Here is a 23,345-nt window from a genome sequence, read left to right as displayed (position 1 = left end):
TCAAACATTTAACGAGGACAAATCCGAGCACAAGGGAGACGCCTGTCGTTGTTTATAGGAGGGAGTCTTGTAATTGGTCCGTGTAGCAGTATATTGTTACTAAGGACTATAGGCGCACCTCGTGGTGCAAAAGCAGCAGCAGTACTGTATGTATGGCAGCGATGATCAAACGGAGGATCACTTTCTCGAAGACCAGGTACTGAATTAACCAGAAAAAGAAGACAAAGGCAGTTGTTTTTCTGAATACGGTTAATGACACATTGTCTCTACTGTCTCTCGGCCGCAGGGATCGTTGCAATCGAAGCTTCTAGGAACAGCAACAAAGATAAATTGCAGAGTACTCGTGGTCAAGGGACCTACTTGCTTTAATGTGAAATGGCAAAAACAGACAATCGTACAGTAGCCGTATGTTGCCAAGATTCTCAACCCATTGGTTGTCCATCAGACGGCGACCGCTGAAATTTGAAGTCTGCGGTAGGACAATCTATATCCTTCCGGAAAGCTCTCCAAAATATTTTAGGTATACTATTGGTTCCAGTTTCTTTACGTATGTTGTACTCAACATGTATGAGAAGCTATAGGTAGGGTGGTGAACCACTGTGGATCGTAGAAAAATTAGTCTTGGCCGTTCGTCAAGCGCGTAGCTCTGCATGAAGTGATCTGGGGCATTGTTGGCTCAAAGTCCTGTAGATACAATTCAGTGATCTTTCTCTCAGCAGGCTCGGGAATGACATGTTATAGTACGTCTTGCGTGTGAACTTGAGACTTTGCAGGCGCTCCACTTGCCTTTTCTTTACTGTATTTCGGAGAACTGCTCGGAATGCCAGAGATTCGAGTGAAGCGTGCTACGCCTTTCTGGCTCTCCGACGTCTTTCTGAAGGCTAGTGGTAGTATCAGTCGTCCCGCGTCAGCAGGATATTTTTGTGTTATATATGTTATAGCGGCGATAAGGCAGGTGACCCCTTAACCCTCGCTGGTGATAGCGGTTGGCAGCACAGTGGTTTCCACATCTCGGCTCCTGAAGCCGTTCCGTTTTCCTCTGGCGCTACGGTCTCCACTTACTGCACTGGGTCCGCCAAGTGGAGAACAGTTTCAAATTTTTGGATAAACTCATAAGGATGTAGAGGCCTCGGCTTAATAACACGAACTTGTCACACATTTCATTCATACAATTTACTGACATTTGAAATACATAGCATACTGCTAACACGATATCACATAAATACACTACAGGCCATTGAAATTGCTACACCACGAAAATGACGTGCAACAGACGCGAAATTTAACCGATAGGAAGAATATGCTGTGAATTGCAAATGATTAGCTTTTCAGAGCATTCACAAAAGGTTGGCGCCGGTGGCGACACCTACAACATGCTGACATGAGGAACGTTTCCAACCCATTTCTCATACACAAACAGCAGTTGATCGGCGTTGCCTGGTGAAACGTTGCTGTGATGCCTCGTGTAAGGAGGAGCAATGCGTACCATCACATTTTCGACTTTGATAAAGATCGGATTGTAGCCTATCGAGATTGCGGTTTATCGTATCGCGACATTGCTGCTCGCGTTTGTCGAGATCCAATGACTGTTAGCAGAAATGGAATCCGTGGGTTCAGGAGGGTAATACGGAACGCCGTGCTGGATCCCAACGGCCTCGTATCACTAGCAGTCGAGATGACAGGCATCTTATCCGCATGGCTGTAACGGATCGTGCAGCCACTTCTCGATCCCTGAGTCAACAGGTTGGGACGTTTGCAAGACGACAACCATCTGCACGAACAGTTCGACGACGTTTGCAGCAGATGGACTATCAGTTCGGAGACCATGGCTGCATTTACCCTTGACGCTGCATCACAGACAGGAGCGCCTGCGATGGTGTACTCTACGACGAACCTGGGTGCACGAATGGCAAAACGTCATTTTTTCGGATGATTCCTGGTTCTGTTTACAGCATCATGATGGTCGCATCCGTGTTTGGCGAAATCGCGGTGAACACACATTGGAAGCGTGTATTCGTCATCGCCATACTGGCGTATCACCCGGCGTGGTGGTATGGGGTGCCATTGGTTACACGTCTCGGTCACCTCTTGTTCGCACTGACGGCACTTTTAACAGTGGACGTTATATTTCAGATGTGTTACGACCCGTGGCTCTACCCTTCATTCAATCCGTGCGAAACCCTACATTTCAGCAGGATAATGCACGACCGCATGTTGCAGGTCCTGTACGGGCCTTTCTGGATACAGAAAATGTTCGACTGCTGCCCTGGCGAGCACTTTCTCCAGATCTCTCACAAATTGAAAACGTCTGGTCAATGGTGGCCGAGCAACTGGCTCGTCACAATACGTCAGTCACTACTCTTGATGAACTGTGGTATCGTGTTGAAGCTGCATGGGCAGCTGTACATGTACAAGCCATCCAAGCTCTGTTTGACTCAATGCCCAGGCGTATCAAGGCCGTTACTACGGCCAGAGGTGGTTATTCTGGGTATTGATTTCTCATGATCTATGCACCCAAATTGCGTGAAAATGTAATCACATGTCACATGTCAGTTCTAGTATAATATATTTGTTCAATGAATAATACCAGCTCATCATCTGCATTTCGTCTTCGTGTAGCAATTTTAATGGCCAGTAGTGTAGTACATCTGATGATTACGACAGATTTATGTTAGCACCTAGAGAGCGCATAGTACCACTGTCCCATGTCGTCTCGCAGACCACGATCTTCGGTGGGTGGGGGGTGAAGGTATGCTCACCTCACACTACTGCCGACCGTTATGTAGTCTTGGTACATTTCTTACCCGTCTTCTTTCCGCACGTTTTATGCTGGCACTTTAAATTGCTCATATTGTCGTATGGTATGCGGACGATTAGAGGAGATCCACATACTCGTTTTGCTGGAAATCTTGACGTATTGGTATACAGAAAAAGTTCACCAAAGCTTCACGTCGCTGTAGCTCAAACAACTCCTGCATTATGTTCGTACGGTGAACATTGTTTACTTTTCATATTGCTGGAATATTCAGGAACGAAAGCACATTCGAGTCAGATTGATCACGATCTCGCTCAACCCTATCTGCCTGACGAACTACAGAATTTTCTTGGTGGTTGATGACTTTGCAGTCAACACAGACGTTTTCCGAAGGAGGGAGTACGACATTTTCGACCTCTCAGTGAATGTTTCAAGAGCTTTGCAGAGTTTTCATGGACATCTGTTAATGGTTGATGTTTCACTTTTTAGGAGTAGATGGGTCATGCACGAAGTGAGTAGCTCAGAAGGGGAATTTCGAAGGCTCGTTAGCCCGGTGGACAGGGCTGTAAGAAAACATTTCTCTTAAGTAACGTTTACTACTCAGCAGCGCGCATTTCGTTCAAGAACGAACGATAACTGATTCGAAAAAGTTGCCCTGCCTCTGTAACTTCTTATTGGGAGAAGGGATGGTAAGGTGGGGGAGGTGGATGCTGCAGTCCTTGTATACTCCGCGTCCGCCTCCGTGGCGTAGCGGTAGCGTTACCGCCTACCACGCAGGAGGCCCGGGTTCGATTCCCGGCAGGGGTCTGGATGTTGCGTGTCAATCATTTTCATCATCATTGACTCACAAGTCGCCAATGTGGCGCCACCTAAAAAGGACTTGCAATACAGCGGCCGAATTCCCTCGAAGGGGGCCTCCCGGCCAACAATGCCATACGCTCATTTCCATTTTTTGTATACTCCGTAACATCGTAACATAAATTTATCCTCCAGGAACAGGCGCTGTATTAGTCATTGTTGGTCACATGGCTCACACATTGTAGCACAACGGTGCAGCATTATCTTTTTTTAATTATTTTCTGATTTGGTGTTAACTAATGCCAGTGCGGTACATCATACTGTAACGCAATCGAGGTCTCACCAGCGCATTAAACTTGAAATGAAGTACATCGCTGATGTAAATGTGTGCGTAGCAGTGTTTCATTTGTCTCAAAGTCCTAACTAACACTCTGAAAATTGATCCCAAGATTTTCATTAGTATAATGGTCATATTATTCTTTTCTTTATAATCTGAGTGTGTGATTTAAAAAATCGATTGTTCCTAAATACCTTTTGTAAGGGTTATCTCAGTCAATGTAGCTGTAGTCCAAAACAGGTACACGGGGTGATTCAGCTGCCCCTACCGATGGGATTTAAGCAGTCTCCAACATATTCAAATACCACACATACGATTTTCATGTTCTCTCTCTCGCTACACGTCGTACAGAAAAAATGACTATAATCTTTTTGCAGGAAATTTAATGTAGTTAAATTTTGTACGGTAAGACGTTTTTGTTAGAGGCCGATGTTTTCGAATTATTCAAGAAAAACGTACAAAAGTGACCTTCAAACGCGTTTTTCGTGAGTAACTTGAAAACCGGAGCCTCCTGCGAAAACGTATCCCCGAGCAAAATGTAATTACACATAATTTCCTGCAGAAACTTGGTCATTTTTTTCTGTAAGACATACTTTGCGCGTAGCGACCGAGAGAATATGAAAACCAGGTGTGTGGTTTTTAAAGGCATTGCGGGCTGCATAAAACCCATCGATAGGGAAATTACAAACCCCTTCTCACTTCTGGCAATGTTGTAAGTGTGGAGCAATGTAAACTTTTTTGTATTTTATGAAATAACTGAACACACAGAAAAGATTAATAGAAAGACTGCACAGCTCGTCAAGAATTTCTTTAATCAGCATGAGAGTGTGCCAGAGCTCTATCATTTGCATTGGGGGACATTAGATCGGAGAAAGACGTTCACCGTAGCGGAGAACCCTGTTTACAAAATACTGAGAACCTGAGTTCCATAAAGACCCAAGGGACGTATTACTACACCGAAACTACTGGTGAGCCTTCCGAGTTGAACGGCCGTGGTCCAAACAACTTTATGGCTCCTGACTTCGCCCAGAACTGTGATGGACATATTCGGAGGTGCTCCTGGCGACGACACTGTGTCTTGTCGACTGACGAGTCGGAAATCGGAGAACGATTTAAATACTGTGAAAAATTGGCGTGACCTAATTTATACTTGATGAGCAGAGATAATCCTTGTCAGAGATAAAACTAACTATCGATTGTGACTTGTTGTTGTGGTTTTCAGTCCAGAGACTGGTTTGATGCAGCTCTCCATGCTACTCTATCCTGAGCAAGCTTCATCATCTCCCAGTACCTACTGCAACCTACGTCCTTCTGAATATGTTTAGTGTATTCGTCTCTTGGTCTCTCTCTATGATTTTTACCTTCCACGCTGCCCTCCAATACCAAATTGGTGATCCCTTGATGCCTCAGAATATGCCCTACCAACCGATCCCTTCTTCTAGTCAAGTTGTGCCACAAATTTCTCTTCTCTCCAATTCTATTCAATACCTCTTCATTAGTTATGTGATCTACCCATCTAATCTTTAGCATTCTTCTGGAAGGAGATAAAACTTATCTGCCGATTCTCCTGAGCCACTAAGTGTCATGGTTTCTTGTCTACAAAAATTATGCCCATGCTTATTAAGGGCGAACATTAATCTACATCTACATCTACATTTACACTCCGCAAGCCACCCAACGGTGTGTGGCGGAGGGCACTTTACGTGCCACTGTCATTACCTCCCTTTCCTGTTCCAGTCGCGTATGGTTCGCGGGAAGAACGACTGTCTGAAAGCCTCCGTGCGTGCTCTAATCTCTCTAATTTTACATTCGTGATCTCCTCGGGCAGTATAAGTAGGGGGAAGCGATATATTCGATACCTCATCCAGAAACGCACCCTCTCGAAACCTGGCGAGCAAGCTACACCGGGATGCAGAGCGCCTCTCTTGCAGAGTCTGCCACTTGAGTTTATTAAACATCTCCGTAACGCTATCACGGTTACCAAATAACCCTGTGACGAAACGCGCCGCTCTTCTTTGGATCTTCTCTATCTCCTCCGTCAAACCGATCTGGTACGGATGCCACACTGATGAGCAATACTCAAGTATAGGTCGAACGAGTGTTTTGTAAGCCACCTCCTTTGTTGATGGACTACATTTTCTAAGCACTCTCCCAATGAATCTCAACCTGGTACCCGCCTTACCAACAATTAATTTTATATGATCGTTCCACTTCAAATCATTCTGTAGGCATACTCCCAGATATTTTACAGAAGTAACTGCTACCAGTGTTTGTTCCGCTATCATATAATCATACAATAAAGGATCCTTCTTTCTATGTATTCGCAATACATTACATTTGTCTATGTTAAGGGACAGTTGCCACTCCCTGCACCAGGTACCTATCCGCTGCAGATCTTCCTGCATTTCGCTACAATTTTCTAATGCTGCAACTTCTCTGTATACTACAGCATCATCCGCGAAAAGCCGCATGGAACTTCCGACACTATCTACTAGGTCATTTATATATATTGTGAAAAGCAATGGTCCCATTACACTCCCCTGTGGCACGCCAGAGGTTACTTTAACGTCTGTAGACGTCTCTCCATTGATAACAACATGCTGTGTTCTGTTTGCTAAAAACTCTTCAATCCAGCCACACAGCTGGTCTGATATTCCGTAGGCTCTTACTTTATCAGGCGACAGTGCGGAACTGTATCGAACGCCTTCCGGAAGTCAAGAAAAATAGCATCTACCTGGGAGCCTGTATCTAATATTTTCTGGGTCTCATGAACAAATAAAGCGAGTTGGGTCTCACACGATCGCTGTTTCCGGAATCCATGTTGATTCCTACATAGTAGATTCTGGGTTTCCAAAAACGACATGATACTCGAGCAAAAAACATGTTCTAAAATTCTACAACAGATCGACGTCTGAGATATAGGTCTATAGTTTTGCGCATCTGCTCGACGACCCTTCTTGAAGACTGGGACTACCTGTGCTCTTTTCCAATCATTTGGAACCCTCCGTTCCTCTAAAGACTTGCGGTACACGGCTGTTAGAAGGGGGGGCAAGTTCTTTCGCGTACTCTGTGTAGAATCGAATTGGTATCCCGTCAGGTCCAGTGGACTTTCCTCTATTGAGTGATTCCAGTTGCTTTTCTATTCCTGACTAACTCCAGGGACGGATTTCTAACTGGAAATTGAGAAAAAAGGGTCCTACGAACGTGTGTCCGGAAATGCATGTTTGCCACTGTGGAGGGCGCTGACGATTGAAAGTACCCCTAACCACGTGTCGTGTGTTCCTTGTGTGCTGCAGGCTGTGTGATTGACGCGGCATACTGTAAGCGGGAGAATGGTCCGGTATTCACGTCGGGAACAAACCGAGATAGTGTTTGCGCACGGCCAAACACATGGAAACGGTCTAGAGGCGGTAAGGCTGCACCAAAACAAGTACCCTCACAGACATCGACCACATCACACAACGTTTCTTGCACTTTTTGTGCGTTTGTATGATTATGGGTCTTTCCAGACAGACGAATGTGCAGGGAGGCGGGGGACTGTGCGTACATCAGATCTGGAGGACCGGGTTCTGCCTCCCGACCGTTTCCATCTTCTTGGCCAAACACAAACACCATTACGGTTTGTTCTCGGGATGAATACCGGACAAATCTGCTGCTTGTAATACGCTGCATCACTCACAAAACCTGCAACACACAAGGAACACACGGTACGTAGTCAGAGGAACTTTCTTTCATCAGCACCGTGTACTGTTGTAACGATGCATTTGCGGACACACGTTCATAGCACCTTTTTTTCCTCAATTTCCAGTCAGGAATCCCTCCCTGCAGGTTTTCGGTCTTATCAATGTTCACTCTGCATATTTCGATGGCTTCTCGCTATAACTATGGATAATAGATTGTTATTGTAGATAAAATTTTGGTTTCAGTAGACTTCATGATTTCGCGAATTAAGAGCATGCTCTGCTGCAGCTGATTTTTCTCTTTTCCCTAGTCAGCAAAGACGTTTATGTTCTTTGTCTTGTATTCACGCCTGTCTTGGTATTTCCAATGTAGAGCTTACCACACGTATACGATATCTGGTTATACCCCACATACCAACAGAGATGGGCGTTTATCCTTTACAGATCCGGTTGCTGAACATATTTTTTTTAATTGGTCTAAAACCCGGTCTGTCACGTTTCTGTAAAATCTTCGCGATCTCGTCACTTTTTTGATAATAGGGACAGGGGCCGTGTTCTTCTATCGCTGTTTTTTTTATCGTTTTCCTTAGACCTACTGTTGTTTTGTCGCAGAACTTTATTTACTTCTTTGCCTGAGTAGCCATTTCTCTCTAAAGACTGCTTCAGATATTTTAATTCGGCGTCTTAAGTGACCCAGTGTGCAAATTCTTTTGGCCCTGTCAACAAGATTTTTAATACTCGTCTCTTTTGTTGTTGACGATGGTTGGAGTTCTTCTGCAAATATTTATTCGTATTTGTGGTTTTCTGAAAGACCTTATGTTTCAAACTTCCATCAGTGAATCTCATAACTAAAACATCCAATAAGGATATCGTGTTGTCATTTTCAATATGCATGGTAAACTGGATATTTGCATTTGTATCATTTAGATAACGAAAGAATTCTTCTAACGCTTTTTTTACCATGTGACCAAACCACTAATCTACACTATATGATCAAAAGTATCCGGACACCTGGCTGAAAATGACTTAAAAGTTCGTGGCGCCCTCCATCGGTAATGCTGGAATTCAATATGATATTGGCCCATCCTTAGCCCTGATGACAGCTTCCACTCTCGCAGGCATACGTTCAGTCAGGTGCTGGAAGGCTTCTCAGGGAATGGCAGCCCATTCTTCACGGAGTGCCGCGCAGGAGAGGTATCGACGGCAGTCAGCCGGCCGGGGTGGCCAAGCGGTTAAAGGCGCTACAGTCTGAAACCGCGCGACCGCTACGGTCGCAGGTTCGAATCCTGCCTCGGTCATGGATGTGTGTGATGTCCTTAGGTTAGTTAGGTTTAAGTAGTTCTAAGTTCTAGGGGACTAATGACCTTAGAAGTTAAGTCCCATAGTGCTCAGAGCCATTTGAACCATTTTTGATGTCAGTCAGTGAGACCTGGCACAAGTCGGGGTTGCAAAACATCTGAAAGGTGTTCTATAGGATTCAGGTCAGGACTCTGTGCAGGCCAGTCCATTACATGGATGTTATTGCCGTGTAACCGCTCCACCACAGGCCGTGCATTATGAACAGGTGCTCGATCGTGTTGAAAGATGCAATCGCCATTCCCCAATTGCTCTTCAACAGTGGGAAGCAAGAAGGTGCGTAAAACATCATTGTAGACATGTGGTGTGATAGTGCCACGCAAAACAACAAGGGGTGCAAGTCCCCTGCAAACACGACACCATAACACCACCGCCTCCGAATTTTACTGTTGGCACTACACACGCTGGCTGATGACGTTCACCGGGCATTCCCCATACCTACACACTGCCATCGGATCGCACATTTATACAGTGATTCGTCACTGCACACAACGTTAAATCAAATAAGATGCCTAGCGTTCGAAATATTTTGTTTAGTCCAGGCACTACGTCACAGAGAAGAGAGAATATAGCATTTTCACTTGTTAAATCTGTTCTAAAACCGAACTGTATACTTAATAGCAAATTATGTGAAATAAAATGATCAATTATCCTTACATAGACAGCCTTTTCAGTAACTTCACCTACACTGACGGCATAGAATAAATGTCTAAATTTGTCTAAATTATCCCTTTCTCCCTTTTTATAAAGCAGCTTTACTACTGCGTATTTTAACAGATCAAGAAACTGACCATTCTTAAAGGAAAAATTACAAGTATGGCTCAGTACAGGACTATTATGTTCTGCACAATATTTTAATATTCTGCTAGGCACTCCATCGTATCCATGAGAGTCCTTAGTCTTGAGTAATTTAATTATTGCCTCAATCTCCCTCTCCAATAAAACAATACCAGTCACCGTTATTTGTTTTATTTTTATTTTTGGGCCTAAAAATTGAACCTAAATAACGGCGATTGGTAGTGTTTTATTGGATATGGACCAGCCGTAGTCCCACACTCCAGCCAGAAGATGGAATTACATTCAATCTCCCCCTTGTCAGTATCACAGACGAGTATTTCAGATATCACTCTCGGAAAGGCATTTTCCAAGAGAGATATGATTGCTTGTAGAAACTAAGTTTTTATTTAATTCACCTGCAATGCTCACAAAGTGATTTTTAAATAGCATACATGTATCTGACTTATCAGTAACAGAAATATTCTTCCTACGAACTGACTTTATATCGTGGACCTTGTGCTGCTGACCAGACACTTCCTTCGCGACTGACCACATGGTTTTAATTCTATTAGCTATTGTATTTGCTTACCGCATACTCTTTGCCTTCCTAATGACATTTCTAAACATCTTACAATGCGGTTTGTAATGGGCTACTGTAGCATCCTGCGTCCTCTTGTGTTACGTCTCATGCTACAGAATGATGGTGCCATTTTTCAGCAGAACAGTGTTCTTCCAGTCACGGTGCATTTCTCTTTGAACTGCCTGCTGATGTTGAACTCCTGCGGCCGACGAGGTCCCCAAGTCTGCCGCTGCGAAACATGTGTGGATCCAACTCTGACACCAACTCCGTCCCAGTGGCAGTATGCAGAACATCAAGGGCCAGTTGCAACAGTTGTGGACCAGTTTTCCTCAGGACAGAAGACAACGGATTGATGAGACCCTTCCCCAACTGAATCAGTACATGCATGCAGGCCATATGTGGTACAACATCGTACTGATAAGTGGGGTCGTATTGCCAAGATCTTTGTCGGTCTGAGCCCTTTTTGCAATCACTAGTATGACAGCACGTGCCCTGTTAACCCGTGAAGTTACATTTCGTTAACTCTTCCCGTTCTGGGCGTATTCCTTCTTTTGTTCACCGCCAGTAATGGCCACAATGGTAAAGCTAGAGAAATTCACTCTCATACAGAGAGATATCGACAGAGATTCTTCTAGAGCAGAGTTTCCCAAACTGTGAATTAGTGTTCCGCGAAGAACTATTAATAATATGGCGGCCGAGCGAGGTGACGCAATGGTTAGTGCGCTGGACTCGCAGTCGGGAGGACCACGGTTCAAACCCGTCTCCGGCCATCCTCATTTAGGTTTTCGATGGGACCAATGACCTCGCTGTTTGGTCCCCACCCCCGAATCAACCAACCAACCTTAACATGCCATTTTCTTCGACGTTGTTGTGGTCTTCAGTCCTGAGACTGGTTTGATGCAGCTCTCGATGCTACTCTACCTGTGCAAGCTTCTTCATCTCCCAGTACCTACTGCAACCTACATCCTTCTGAATCTGCTTAGTGTATTTATCTCTTGATCTCCCCCTACGATTTTTACCCTCCACGCTGCCCTCCAATACTAAATTGGTGATCCCTTGATGCATCAGAATATGCCCTACCAACCGATCCCTTCTTCTAATCAAGTTTTGCCACAAACTCCTCCCCAATCCTATTCAATACCTCCTCATTAGTTATGTGATCTACCCATCTAATCTTCAACATTCTTCTGTAGCACCACATTTCGAAAGCTTCTATTCTCTTCTTGCCTAAACTATTTATCGTCCATGTTTCACTTCCATACATGGCTACACTCCATACAAATACTTTCAGAAATGACTTCCTGATACTTAAATGTATACTCGATGTTAACAAATTTCTCTTCTTCAGAAACACTTTCCTTGCCATTGTCAGTCTACATTTTATATCCTCTCTACTTCGACCGTCATCAGTTATTTTGCTCCTCAAATAGCAAAACTCCTTTACTACTTTAAGTGTCTCATTTCCTAATCTAATTCCCTCAGCATCACCCGACTTAATTCGACTACATTCCATTACCCTCGTTTTGCTTTTGTTGATGTTCATCTTATATCCTCATTTCAAGACACTGTCCATTCCGTTCAACTGGTCTTCCAAGTCCTTTGACATCTCTGACAGAATTACAATGTCATCGGCGAACTTCAAAGTTTTTATTTCTTCTCCATGGATTTTAATACCTCCTCCGATTTTTTCTTTTGTTTCCTTTACTGCTTGCTCAATATACAGATTGAATAACATCGGGGAGAGGCTACATCCATGTCTCACTCCCTTCCCAACCGCTGCTTCCCTTTCATGATGCCCCTCGACTCTTATAACTGCCATCTTGTTTCTGTACAAATTGTAAATAGCCTTTCGCTCCCTGTATTTTACCCCTGTCACCTTCAAAATTTGAAAGAGAGTATTCCAGTCAACATTGTCAAAAGCTTTCTCTAAGTCTACAAATGGCAGAAATGTAGGTTTGCTTTTCCTCAATCTAGCTTGTAAGATAAGTCGTAGGGTCAGTATTGCCTCACGTGTTCCAATATTTCTACGGAATCCAAACTGATCCTCCCTGAGGTCGGCTTCTGTTGAGGATATTAATTATTTTTTAAATTCTATTATGTTTTCTGCGTTGTTAGTCGTGATTGAGAATTTGAAGTAATCACTGAATGAAACAGGTTTTTCGTATTTTTTAACTATTTTTATTAACCTTCGAAATAAACAAGGTACCAGAATTCTCAAAGAATTCTGTTAGAGTAAAAGTTTGGGAACCGCTTTTCTATAGTACCATCAACAAACGGTATAGAAAAGGGGGAGAGGCAGTAGGGAAGGGAGTCAGGGGTCTTTGTGGAGGGGGGCGGGGGGGGGGGGGGGAAAGATGTGCAAATATTGGTAGCCTATGCCATGTATCCTCAACCACACATCGTGTGGCAGATTGCGGAGTGCACATGTAGATGTAGACAGGCAAACATCTACTAGGTATTCCGCTAACGCATCTTTGTCCAGAATTTCCCACTTCTATTGATACTTAGAGATATTTGGAAGACAACCTTTTTTTAGTTTAATGCAATTCAATTTTAGTTACTGGTAGGTTAGACCGTTTTATCCCCATGGCTACGTTGTGTTAGTGTGGAATGCTAAAACCCATTGCAGAACATAAGTATCTGTATCATTGTCAGAGAAGCTGCTGACACAGAGTCTGTGTCTTCTGCTTGTCCTGCCCATGATTCCGTCATTTGCGAAAAATAGCCTCGCACACAGTCGCTGAGCAAAACAAGCCGCCTACGCAATTATCTACACGGAAAATCGCTGTTGTGCTATTACGTCATGTTGCTTGTGGTTTTTTTCCCCACGTTGTCGATAATGACAATAGCGTCGCCAAGATGAATGTGTTTGAGGTGTGTGGTACGCGTGTGCTTGTGTGTGTTGGCCGGATTTTAACGTGCACCACTCGTTTTCGATCCTTGACAACACATATTTCTGGTGACCATTCTCTAACTGGCTTAGCTTTGCAAGCTGGAAGACAGATACTTTCCAAATTTTCTAACAGGTCTGCAGCAAGCGAAGGTTACAGGAATTCAGAGTATGGTCTCCAAAATTCTCTCCTAACAGGAAGCTTTTCATTTTAAGATCTTCTTGCTGTTTTTTGTTCTCTCTCTCTCTCTCTCTCTCTCTCTCTCTCACACACACACACACACACACACACACACACACACACACACACAGACTGACTTCGTTTTTGTTCTAGCGATTGTGCCTTGAGCCGTCTTCGCACTTTCAAACACGTGTCTGACGATTGTTTCCACGTGCTAATAATGGTGCTTCTCATACTAATTACTGAGATATTTGCATTTAGTACGTGTAACATGCATCTGAGAGGCAGTTTTGACATTATGCTTGACAACATTAAGGGAAAATCAGGACAATTTCGTAGGATGTGCCGACCTAGAAAAGGCGTTCGACAACATAAAGTGAGACACGCTGTTTGAAATTCTCAGTAAAATAGATTGCGCTTTAGAAAAAGAAAGGCAGTACATAAGATGTATACGAAACAAAAGGGAACAGTACGAATGGAAGACTATGAGACAAGATCTCGGATCCTAAAGCAGAGATGTAGTTCTTTCCCCCTAACGTTCAATTTGTATATCGAAGAATCACTGAAGGAAAAACAGTTCAAAAGCAGATTAAAATTAAGAGTCAAACGACATCGACGATAATATTAGCTTTGAAAGTACCATCCCTCGTGAAAGTGCGCCAGAATTCAGGACTTCTTGAATGGAATGAGGCGCAGATTATGGCATGGAGTTAGAGGAAACCAAAGAAACAACAGAAATGAAATTAGCAACAAATTTAACGTCAATATTGTGGACACATAGTGTAAGTGGAGCAGTTCTGCTACTTTGTGAGCAAAACAACTCATAACGACCGAAACAAGGCCACAAGAAGCAGGCTCTCACAGGAAAAATAGGCATTCGTCGTCAAAAGAACTCTTCTAGCATCAAACGTAATTCTCTATTTGGGCAAGAAATTTCTGTGAGTGTACATCTAGAGCGGAACTTAAAGGAAATGGGCCACGAACTGTGGGAAATTCGGGAAAGAAGAGAATTGATGCGTTTGGGATGTGGTGTTATAGAAGGAAAACTGAGTGGTCTGATAGGATACCAAACGAGGAGGTCCACCGCAGAATATGTAGAAAACTAGAAGAAGCTTTAGAACGACAGGACATGTGTTAAGACGTCAGGGAACAACTTCTCGCCGCGCGGTGTGACCACGCGGTTTAGGCGACATGGCACGGATTACACGTTTCCTCCCGCCGGAGTTTTGAGTCCACCCTCGAGCATGGGTGTGTGTGTTGTTCTTAACAGAAGTTAGTTTAAGTATTGTGTAAGTCTAGGGACCGATGACCCTAGCAGTTGGTCCCTTAGGAATTAACATACATTGGAACGTTTCAACAACTTCTCTGGCACTAGTTGGAGGCGTATTTATATGGTGGTGTAGGGGAAGACACGCATCACCATTTATATCAAACCTGATTGAGGACGTTTAAGTGCTACTTTGAGATGAACATACCGTCGCGAGATAGGATATTGTGGTGAACCGCACCAGAGCTGCCGGAATAATTACGTCAAAAAAAATCTGAGCTATGCTTAATTGATACATTTTGTTTTAGAAGGAAACGATCAATCGTTATCATGTGACAGGACTGTCTATTCGACTGTGTACACCATGCATGCTACTATAAGGTACGTGTGGAGGGTACTTCTGCTATCACCATTATTTACCCTCGTCCCTGTTCCATTAGGTAGCGGTATGCGTGAAAGACTGACTGTCGGTAAACCTTAATTCCTCTCATTTTCGCCGGCCGGTGTGGACGAGCGGTTCTAGGCGCTTCAGTCTGGAACCGCGAGACCGCTACGGTCGCAGGTTCGAATCCTGCCTCGGGCATGGATGCGTATGATGTCCTTAGGTTAGTTAGGTTTAAGTAGTTCTAAGTTCTAGGGGACTGATGACCTCAGAAGTTAAGTCCCATAGTGCTCAGAGCCATTTGAACAATTTTTTTTTGTAACGTCAAAAAACAATAATAACGACTTAGTTAATAGGAAGGCACTGTTTGAAATGCTCAGTCTACTGAGCTTGAATGGTAAAACCACAGGTCCAATAAAGCCGACGATGTGTGGGAGATCTGAGGACAGAACACCACGCTGGTGCAGGCGCGAGTGTTTCGGAGCGCCCAATATGGACGTTATTGCAGCAACCTGTATCCCTTCATGCTTGCTGTCTTCCCAGAAGGCGATGGCATCTTCCAACAGGATAACTGTCCGTATCAAAAGGCCAGAAGCGTGCTACAGTGGTTTGAGGAGCATCTCAATGAACTGAACAGAAGATACCTGGGGTGCTACTGGGCTCCAATTCCTCACCAACAAACCACCATCTCGTAATTTATTGGCACCGTGTGACTTCTGCGTAAACATACGCTTGCACATACCTCTGGGAACGTACCAAGGACTTGTCGAATCCATGTCACGCAGCATCACCACTGTATCGCGTTCCAAAGGTGTTCAGCACGCTACGAAGGAGGTGGTCGTAATATTTTGGCATGTCAGTCTATATGTATAGGGTGACAAGAATGCAACTATATGAAATAAGTCGTCATAAGTTCTGAACGGTTTGCGTTAGGACGTTCAAACTGCACGGTTGGCCACGGAGCATAATGGGAATTAGTATGGTTTGGTTTAGGGACGAAGCTCAAATTCATTTGGATGGGTTTGTCAATAAGAAAAATTGGTCCATTCGCGAGAATGAGAATCCGCATTTCGCGACCATCACCCTCAACGGGTGACTGTGTGGTGTGCAATGTCCAGTCACAGAATAATCGGTGCGATACTGCTTGATGACACAGTGACTACCGAACGGTTCGTGAACGTTTTGGAAGATTATTTCGATCCCACTATCCAAAGTGACCCTCTTTCGACAAGAAGTGGTTCACGTAAGACGAAGCTCGATCACATCGACGCAGGAGAGTTTTGAGGTGCTGGAGGAGCGCTTTGGGGGCCGCATTCTGGCTCTGGGGTACCCAGAAGCCACTGGCATCGGCCTTGATTGGCCGCCATATTCTCCGGATCTGAACACATGCGACTCCTTTTTGTGGGGTAACATTTAAGACAAGGTGTATAGCAATAACTGCAGAACCATTTATGAGCTGAAAACAGCCATTCGGGAAGTCATTGACAGCATCGATGATCTAACACTTCAGCGGGTCATGCACAATTTCGCTATTCGTCTGCGCCACATCATCCCCAAGACTGGCAGGCATATCGAACATGTCATAACCTAAATATCTGTAGTGCCATTTACAAGTTGAATAAAGTGCGTGTGCACGCCGTAGTTTATAACTAATTTGTGTTTTTTTCGCGAATAGTTCAATAATTGTCACCCTATATATATACACTCCTGGAAATGGAAAAAAGAACACATTGACACCGGTGTGTCAGACCCACCATACTTGCTCCGGACACTGCGAGAGGGCTGTACAAGCAATGATCACACGCACGGCACAGCGGACACACCAGGAACCGCGGTGTTGGCCGTCAAATTGCGCTAGCTGCGCAGCATTTGTGCACCGCCGCCGTCAGTGTCAGCAAGTTTGCCGTGGCATACGGAGCTCCATCGCAGTCTTTAACACTGGTAGCATGCCGCGACAGCGTGGACGTGAACCGTATGTGCAGTTGACGGACTTTGAGCGAGGGCGTATAGTGGGCATGCGGGAGGCCGGGTGGACGTACCGCCGAATTGCTCAACACGTGGGGCGTGAGGTCTCCAGTGGTCGGCGGAAGGTGCACGTGCCCGTCGACCTGGGACCGGACCGCAGCGACGCACGGATGCACGCCAAGACCGTAGGATCCTACGCAGTGCCGTAGGGGACCGCACCGCCACTTCCCAGCAAATTAGGGACACTGTTGCTCCTGGGGTATCGGAGAGGACCATTCGCAACCGTCTCCATGAAGCTGGGCTACGGTCCTGCACACCGTTAGGCCGTCTTCCGCTCACGCCCCAACATCGTGCAGCCCACCTCCAGTGGTGTCGCGACAGGCGTGAATGGAGGGACGAATGGAGACGTGTCGTCTTCAGCGATGAGAATCGCTTCTGCCTTGGTGCCAATGATGGTCGTATGCGTGTTTGGCGCCGTGCAGGTGAGCGCCACAATCAGGACTGCATACGACCGAGGCACACAGGGCCAACACCCGGCATCATGGTGTGGGGAGCGATCTCCTACACTGGCCGTACACCACTGGTGATCGTCGAGGGGACACTGAATAGTGCACGGTACATCCAAACCGTCATCGAACCCATCGTTCTACCATTCCTAAACCGGGAAGGGAACTTGCTGTTCCAACAGGACAATGCACGTCCGCATGTATCCCGTGCCACCCAACGTGCTGTAGAAGGTGTAAGTCAACTACCCTGGCCAGCAAGATCTCCGGATCTGTCCCCCATTGAGCATGTTTGGGACTGGATGAAGCGTCGTCTCACGCGCTCTGCACGTCCAGCACGAACGCTGGTCCAACTGAGGCGCCAGGTGGAAATGGCATGGCAAGCCGTTCCACAGGACTACATCCAGCATCTCTACGATCGTCTCCATGGGAGAATAGCAGCCTGCATTGCTGCGAAAGGTGGATATACACTGTACTAGTGCCGACATTGTGCATGCTCTGTTGCCTGTGTCTATGTGCCTGTGGTTCTGTCAGTGTGATCATGTGATGTATCTGACCCCAGGAATGTGTCAATAAAGTTTCCCCTTCCTGGGACAATGAATTCGCGGTGTTCTTATTTCAATTTCCAGGAGTGTATATAGAACAATACTTCAGTATTCTGCTAGATACCCCGTCATATCCATGAGAGTTCTTGGTCTTTAGTGATTTAATTATTAACTCAATCTCCCTCTTGTCTGTATCATGGAGGAGCATTTCAGGTAACAGTCTCGGAACACTTTTTTCTACGAGCGCTATATGATTCCCTGTTGGGACTAGGTTTCTATTTAGTTCACCTGCTATATTCAGAAAGTGATTATTAAATACTGTACACATATGTGACTTACCAGTAACACGGACATTCCCACTACGCACTGATTCTATATCCTCGACCTCTCTCTGCAGACCAGCCACTTCCTTTACGACTGACCATATGGTTTTAATTTTATCCTGAGACTTGGCTATTCTATCTGCATACCACATACTTTTTGCCTTCCTAATAACTTTTTAAGCACCTTTCAATACTGTTTGTAATGGGTTCCTGCATTTAGATTTTGACTGTTTCTAACGTTTTGATATAATTGCCACTTTGTTCTACAAGATATTCTTATCCCTCTAGTCAGCCACCCAGGCTGCCTGTTTGTGCTAGTACCCTGTTTTGAACGTTCTAACGGAAAGCAACTTTCAAAGAGCACGAGAAAAGCCTTGAGGAAAGCATTATATTTATCGTCTACTGTATCAGCACTATAAACATCTTGCCACTCTTGTTCCTTGATAAGGTTTACGAAGGTCTCTACAGCAACTGGATCAGCTTTCCTAAAAAGTTGATAACTATATTTAACATGTGTTGCAGCACAAAAATCTTTTAGAGTTAAAACTTGTGCATCATGATCTGAAAGGCCATTCACTTTTTTGCTAACAGAATGCCCTTCTAGTAATGAGGAATGAACAAAAATGTTGCCTATGGTTGTTCTACTGTTCTCTTGCACTCTCGTTGGAAAGAATACGGTTTGCATAAGATTATATGAATTAAGGTCTACCAGCAGCCTTTTCCTTGCACATGAAGTCACCACATATAACAAACTTTTTGTATTTCCTATAAAGTGAACCAATAACCTCCTCTAGCTTTAGCAAAAATGTTGTGAAGTCGGAGTCTGGGGATCTATAAATAACAACAGTTAGAAGTTTAACTCCACTAAATTTAACCACACCTGCACAACATTCAAACACTTTTTCAGTGCAGTACTTTGAAACATCAATTGACTCAAATGGGATACTGTTTTTCACAAACATGGCTACTCCCCCACACCGCAAAGAGCTCCTAGAAAAGCTGCTAGTCAACCTGTATCCTGGTAAAGGAAGCCTCTGAATTATCTCCTTATTTAAGAAGTGTTCAGATATACCAATAATTTCAGAGTCAACATCTATAAGCAGTTCACTAACTTTATCTCTAATACCTTGTATATTTTGATGAAATACACTAATTCCCTCATTACTTGGATACCTAAGCTTTGTCGAACGTGGTTTCTTTGTTAGAGAGACTTCCATTAAGCAGGAATACCTATCAGCTGACTTCAATCTAAAAAAGGTACAGCTCTAACACCCACTAGTACAGGAATTTTCCCATGAGTGATCCCACCACCCCCACCTATGCTGTCACCTATAAGCTTTTCCAACCTCCCCTTTCTATACCCGTTGAGGTGCAGGCCATGTCTAGTGAAATCCGTCCTGCTGATAGACTCCACCGACACCACTGAAATGTGACTCATGCCTTCTGTCATCAGCGCACCCCGAAGTCTCATGTTATTACGCTTGACGGCTGTATTAAGATGAGGCCGATCGTGACGCTGAAACAGTTCCACGAAATGCACATTCGTGTTGCCAGTCTGAGTGGCTATCTTTTCGAGGTCACCATCTATGTCATACTCCCCATCCCTATCAATATTATTACCAGCCCCACCCACAATCACTACCTGATTCTCTTTAGTAAAATCCCTACATAACCCCCCCTATGTTAACAGTCACCTGAGCCAATCCTGCATTAGGCTTCACAATGCTGGTAACCTGGTACTCACTCCCCAACGCTTCCTGCAACTGCTGGCCTACACCTCTACCATGAGAACTACCTAACAACAGAACCTTCTTTCTCTTAGACTTTACAACTGTCCTAGCCACCGTAACTGCTGAGGTCTGCTGCATATTTCCTACATCTACAGCTACTAGAGATTTCTCTCCACTAAACTCTGACAGTTGGTCATATCTATTGCAAACACCAATAGTAAAACTATCTGAAAATCTCCCTCTGCTAGCAGATCTCTTGCCAACAGCCAGCTCCAATTCCCCAACCCCCTTCTGCCTCCTCATCCTATCTAGCTGCTCCTGTGCGTTTTTCAACTGCACCTGAAGGGCACAGATCTTACGCTCCTGCTCCTCTATCAACTTACTCTTGCTACATTACCTGCAGTTCCAGGAGAGGATCTCACCAGAATGCCCACTGGCTTCCCCACTGCATTCCCTCCAGTGAAAAAACTTCGAACAAGTCTCACACCGCAATCCACTACGCACGAACCTACGGCAAAGCCCACACTTCTCACTCATGGTAAAATTTTACAGTTATTGAAACAAGAGAACTACTTTATCTAAGTTCCGCTAGTACAATAAGATGTTAAAAAACTGACTACAATAATCACAAACTTACTCTACAAGGGAAGTAACTACTATTATTAACAGGGGTCAACAGAAACCTCCGATCTTACTCGTCGGCTTTGACCCGTGACGTAAGCGTGTTGTGGTGTGTGACGTCATTACGGCGCGGAGTTTGGTTTGTGATTGTGGTGTGTTTGTAGATGTCGTGGGGTGTTTGTCGTGCCCTCTGGTGGTGTGTTCATGGTTTACGTTTGTTTGGTTTGTTGGGGTCAGTTTGCTGTTGCTCAGTGGTGAGTGCTGTGTTCGTGGTTTTGAAGCGGAATTTGTATTAGTGAGTTAACGGTTTTGTGTGATGGTTAATGTAATGATAATTGCTGTACGTCGGGTGAGTTTGTTATTGAGTGTATTCGGTTTGATTTTTGTATTGGTGGATGAGATCGGGAGATTCTGTTGAGCTATATAGGTCAAGGGAAGTGTTGGATCCTAATTTATGGGATCGGGAGCTGTTGTAGATATATGTAGGTTTAAGGGAAGTGTTTTTTGAGTTTTGTATCGGGGGATGTGATCGGGAGGTTCTGTTGAGCTATATAGGTCAAGGGAAGTGTTCGATCCTAATTTATGGGATCGGGAGTTACTGTAGATCTATGTAGGTCAAGGGAAGTGTCCGATTCTGGATAAGAATGTGTTTTTTGGTATTTGGTCAGTTTCGTGATGTTGATGTTTTTCGTCGTTTTGCGTGGTTTTGTATGGCGGTCGGTGGCTACATTTGTGTATATTTAGTTTCTCCCCACCCAAAAACCCCCAATTTCCCACGCTTGTCCCGTTAGAGTCATTAGGCTTTTTGTGAAACCTGTGTATTTCAGTGTTTATGATACGTATGCGATGTTTTTATATCCGCCATATTGGAATTGTCGTTTATGGTCGTTTCCGCCATATTTGTGACGTCATGGGTCAAAGCCGACGGGTAAGATCGGACGCTTCTGTATTTCCATTAACAGTATTAATCAACAGCAAATGAGAATATAACAGAAGACTAACACAGAAAGAAAATCAAACGTCTAATGACACACTAACGAAACTGAAAGCAGTTCCCAAAAATTTCTTCTGAAATTATTTCACCAGGAAACACCAAGAACACCGCTTGAAGACTACTAAAGTTCCTAAATAAACCACTATACACAAACAATTAACTAGTACTTAGCTTTCAATGCGCCGCTACAGCTGCAACTGGTCAGCGCGGAATGTAAACACAGGTAAGAGGTTAAGTGGCTCGATACGAAACACTCACGAGTATCAGGTCACAACACAAGAAAGGCGGAGATGAATGAAGAAACCACTAATAAGTCACTTATATAGTAAATATCATCACAAAAACCGTTAAAATATGTATCTGAAACCTAAAAATATATGAAAACTTAGAGAGCGCTCTCACACGCAGTCACGCGCTTATGACGTCACACCAAAAATGTTAGTTCACTTTATTATAACATAGATAAGGAGAATTACTTAATCTCGTGCAATCCATTTCCATAGCAATGTCATGAGGATTAACAACTGTGTCTGTACGTTGGTGTACCACATGGTACAGACAAATTACAAGTCTCTTCACTCATAGTACATTTGAGATAACTTCCACATTGAGTTCTGCTCACTACACTGTCACATGGCTGGCCTATTAGAAGATGGTGCTGTCGTCTTAGTCGATGTCTGCAGACTGAGTCTGAACGGTCCTGTGCTCGGCCGTCAGCAGACGAGCGGATGCGGCGGCGTCGCGTGGGCGTGGCTGCGCCGGTGTCACTCATTCGATGATGTGGCCTGCAGCGACGGTTTCCTCTTGTGGTTGCGTTGCGAGGTACAAACCTCGCTTTGGCACCTCGCTCTTCGGGCGATGCCACGAGACCAGTGCTTCTTTTTGTGTCATCACCTATTCCCCGGGATGGCAGGAGTGTATCACTCCTACAGTATTTTTTTGTTTTTCATCAGATACCTAGAATGTTTTGTAATAAAGATTCTTCGCGAGTAAATCACATTTCTTTGCGATTCTTCTGACGAATGTAGCTTAATGATCTCTCTTCCCCACAGCTAGAATATCTGGTACACCACCACTGTCATCAGGCTCTGCACACCCATTACTGGGCAAGAGCATTCTCCAGTGACCTCCAAGCATTCAATCTGGGTCTTTTCTTGTCTCTTGGATTCCAGCAGAGAGCGTTCTTGGTCCATCTGCCATCCGTTCAGGTAACGATCTGAACAAGAAAGGGGCCGGCCGGAGTGGCCGAGCGGTTCTAGGCGCTTTAGTCTGGAACCGCGCGACCACTAAGGTCGCAGGTTCGAATCCTGCCTCGGGCATGGATGTGTGTGATGTCCTTAGGTTAGTTAGGTTTAAGTAGTTGTAAGTTCTAGGGGACTGATGCCCTCAGATGTTAAGTCCCATAGGGCTCAGAGCCATTTGAACCATTTTTGAACCAGAAAGATAGTCGTGCAAACCAGGGCTTATACAGAGATGACAGAAGCAGTGAAATACTCCTAAAATATAAGGGCTGCCAATTCGACTAAATACCTAGGATTTACAGTTACGAGCAACTTAAATTGGAAAGACCAGATAGATAATATTGTGGGGAAGGCGAAACAAAGACTGCGCTTTGTTGGCAGAACACTTAGAAGATGCGACAAACCCACTAAAGAGACCGC

General features: G+C 44.5%; 1 protein-coding gene and 2 non-coding genes across 3 annotated transcripts in view; all 3 read left to right on the top strand.

Annotated features, from left to right (window-relative positions):
- Positions 1 to 23,345, top strand: part of LOC124787758 (protein N-terminal asparagine amidohydrolase) — a 250,202-nt gene that overhangs the window by 96,338 nt on the left and 130,519 nt on the right. The window lies entirely within an intron of this gene.
- Trnag-acc lies at positions 3,492 to 3,562 on the top strand. The gene has a single exon. It is a non-coding gene; the product is annotated as a tRNA-Gly (tRNA).
- Trnas-gga lies at positions 22,920 to 23,003 on the top strand. Its single transcript is given in 2 exon segments — positions 22,920 to 22,959; positions 22,969 to 23,003. It is a non-coding gene; the product is annotated as a tRNA-Ser (tRNA).

This window comes from Schistocerca piceifrons, chromosome 3, assembly GCF_021461385.2.
Source record: "Schistocerca piceifrons isolate TAMUIC-IGC-003096 chromosome 3, iqSchPice1.1, whole genome shotgun sequence".
Classification (NCBI taxonomy): Eukaryota; Metazoa; Arthropoda; class Insecta; order Orthoptera; family Acrididae; genus Schistocerca; species Schistocerca piceifrons.
The sequence above is the reverse complement of the archived record's forward strand: the minus strand, read 5'-3'. Positions and strand labels throughout refer to the sequence as shown.